The sequence below is a fragment of the Mastomys coucha genome, unplaced genomic scaffold, assembly GCF_008632895.1.
Source record: "Mastomys coucha isolate ucsf_1 unplaced genomic scaffold, UCSF_Mcou_1 pScaffold6, whole genome shotgun sequence".
Classification (NCBI taxonomy): domain Eukaryota; kingdom Metazoa; phylum Chordata; class Mammalia; order Rodentia; family Muridae; genus Mastomys; species Mastomys coucha.
Genome location: NW_022196912.1, coordinates 11,698,385 through 11,702,259, shown reverse-complemented (window position 1 = coordinate 11,702,259; position 3,875 = coordinate 11,698,385).

Sequence of the window (3,875 nt, the reverse complement as noted above, 5' to 3'; positions counted from 1 at the left end):
CCTCCACTTGCAGGGAAGGGGCAGAGGAGGACGCTGAACCCCTTCTGTCACTCGGAAGCTGAGAGGATTGTGTCCCTGCTGCCCTGCGGCTCCCCTGGGAGTCGTGGTGCCTGTGGCTCTCGGCTGGCTGCTCCAGTCTCAGAACCTCACCCTAGAGAAAATGGCGGATCCCGCCCGGGTCTCTGGCTTAAAGCGCTCTCTGGAGGTAGGCCCTCCACTTGCAGGGAAGGGGCAGAGGAGGACGCTGAACTGGTATCTTCTAATAGTAACCTAAATATACTTTTAGACTAATGCACCATCTGCATTTTCAGGAAATCAGCAGTTCAGTTCACAGGTCAGTAGCATCAGCTCGATCCACTCTCAAACACCTCACACACATATCAGCAGTCCAATTTAGTATTGTTGAGGTTGCAGCAGCAACGGCATAATCTAGCAGGAATAGCACACTCGAGACTGATATCAGTCAATTAGAAACAAACAAGCAAACAAACAAAAAACTATGCAATGAATCTATAAAACCACAAGCTGACTCTTTGAAAAAACTAACATGATAGAAAAATCCTTAGCTAAACTAATTGAAAGGCTCAGAGACAATATCCAAATTAACAGAACCAGAAAGGAAAAGGGAGACCTAACAATAGACACTGAGGAAATTCAAAGAATCATCAGGTCTTATTTCAAAAGTCTGCACACCACAAAATTGAAAAATGTAAATAAAATAGATGATTTTTTAGATATATACAGCTTACCAAAATTAGGTCAAGACAACATGGGAAATAACCTTGACTGCACTGGTATAGGAGATAGTTTCCTGAACAGAACACCCACTGCTCAGGCTATAAGATCAACAACTGACAAGTGGGACCTCAGGAAACTGAAAATTTCCCATAAGGCAAAGGATACTATTTATAGGACAAAATGGCAACCTCCAGATTGGGAAAAGATCTTCAACTCTACATTGCACAGAGGGCAAATATCCAAAATATAAAAACAACTCAGGAAATGAGACAAACAAATCAAATAACCCAATTAAAAATGGGGTACAGAATTAAACAGAAAATTCCTAACAGAGGAATCTTGAATGCCTGAGAAACACTGAAAGAAATGTCCAAAATCCTTAGTTATCAGGGAAATGCAAGTCAAAATGAGCTTGAGATTTCATCTTATACCATCAGAATGGGTAAGATCAAAAACTCAAGTGATAAACACATACTAGTGAGGGGCAAGGAAAACACTCCTCCATTGCTGGTGGGAGTACAAATATGAACAACCACTTTGGAAATCAATTTGTCAGTTTCTCAGAAAACTTGGAATAGTTCTATTTCAAGTCACCAATGTACCATTCCTGGGAATCAAAAGATGTTCCACCACTCCATAAAGATACTTGCTCAACTATGTTCATAGCAGCTTTATTCATAATAGCCAGAAACTGGAAACAACCTAGATGTTCCTCAACTGAAGAATGGATAAAGAAAAAAATGGTATATCTATACAATAAAGTACTCCAAATCAAAGAACTGTAATATTTTTTAATACTAAAATCAAAACTCTTAATAGTGCCACTCTCTGGACCTAGCATATTCAAACCACCACAGTTTGAAACTTGAGAATTTTATCCTGAGTGAGGTAAGCCAGAGCCAGAAATACATGTATGGTATGTACTTACTTGTTAGTGGACATTAGCTATAAAGTTAGAATAATCATGCTAAAATCCAAAGATCCAAATGAACTGGGTAATAAAGACTCCCAAAAGAAAGATTGTGCAAATCTCACTCAGAGAGGAAACTAAGTATTCACGAGAAGGAGATGGAAAGAGGGAACTGTGTAGGAGAAGGAGGGGTGATGGAGGAAACTGTGATAATGATCAGATATGGGGAGAGGAGAGTGCAGGAGAGGTCTGAGAGTAAAAATGGAAATTGGTAGGGGGGCATCTCTGATACTAGCTGGAGGTAAGAGAACATACAGGAAGTCTATAGGATGATCCTAGCTGAGATTCTTACCAAAGGGAATACAGAGAATGAAGTGGATACCTCAAGTAGCCAGGCAAGACTCCCAGAGGAGGGATGGGGACATCAATCCACCCACAAAACCTTCAATCCAAAATTTGTTTTGTCTAAAGATTTTAAGGAATAAAGATAGAGCAGAGACTGAGGGAACAGCCAATGACTGCTCCAAACTGAGATCTACGCCATGTGAGAGAGCCAACTCATGATACTATTAATGATACTTTGCTATACTTGCAAACAGGAACCTAGCATTATTGTCTCCTGAGAGGCTTCATACACCAGTAGACTGAGGCAAATGCAGAGACCCACAGCCAAACATCAGGCAGAGCTCAGGGAGTCTTGCAGAAGAGTGAAAGATAGAATTGAGCAAGTCAGTAAGGTCAAGGGCAGCACAAGAAGACCTACAGAATCAAATAACTTGAGCCCATTAAGGATCACAGAGACAGGGTCACCAACTAGGAAGCATTCAGGGTCTGGACCAAGCACCCCATATACATGTGTAGCAAATGTGACACTTGGTCTTCATGTCTGACCCCTAATAAGTGTAGCAGGGGTTGTCTTGATCTTTATTCACTGCCATTGGATCCCCTTCATCCTACTTGGATTGCATGGCTAGGCCTTAGTTGGAGAGGATGTGCCTAGTCCTACTGGGACTAGATATTCCAGGGTGGGGTGATACACAAAGAGGGCTCTCCCTCCTCTGAGGAGAAGGGAAGCATGTAACGGGGAGATAGACCTCTAAGGTATACTGGGAGGACAAGGGTGCTATGATCAGGATGTAAATTAAAGTTAAAATATAAATTATTTGAAAAAACAAGAAATAAGCCAATTCAAGGTAGGAAAATAATCTAGCACTGTGAATATTGTGATGGTAAGAAAATATGAAGTTATTAAAAACCTATGTGTTCTGTCAACAACACATATAAAACAACTCTGTAAGCTTCTCTCCATGCAGTTATCAGATATCCAGTTATCCACTGGAGAATTCAGGAATGGTGGCTGACATTGTTCTTACCACGATGAAAGGACATCAATATAGGAGTTCATTGAAAATCCTCACATCCATTCTCCAAATGAGAGAAAATACCAAATGTAGTTTGAGGGTACACATTCATTTCCCCAAAGTACATTCTGGTTTCTAATCAGACTTTCAGAGGTTGAGGGAATGTGGAATCTAGCCAGAGGGTTTGTCAAATTGAGGTCTGGGTTGTTTTTAATAACAGAGAAAATGAAACTCTTTTGAAAATCACATTTGTCTTTAAAACTGTGTACAAAGCGTTATTAAATAGTCCTTTAAATAGGAAGTAATGTTCCACACTGGGCTGAGCTCCCTTCACATATGACTTCAGGAAGTGACAGAATCAATCCATTTAGACTTCATCTTCCCCAAGAGAAATTCTTGGTTTTCTAATGATAAATATTATGGTGATGATTTGATCAAGGATAAAGCATGTGGTGGTGATAGTGTTTTTAGAAATTTCTGAATGAAAGTCAAGCAATTGATAATAGAAAATTATACTCTAGGAAATTCCATATTTATCTCTACCTCAAGGATGATAGAAATCAGAATGAAAAATCTCAATTCCATCTCTTACAGTTAATATGTATATAATTTGAGAATCTGATGAGCTTTAGTTTCACACACAGCCAGGTAAACTAGATTTGATTTTCTGTGTGCCAAATTAAGGAAAAAGACCAAGATGCCCCTGTAAGATGCTGTGAAGGTTGTGGGCCTAGAAGATTTTAACAGAATGTATGTGTAAACCATGGCTCATAAAAGAAAGCAAACACAAATTAGAAATGAAACCTGTCCTGAGTTTAAGAAGCTGCCTACAGTTTTTCTTAGTTTTCCTTGTTTTATTTTATTTT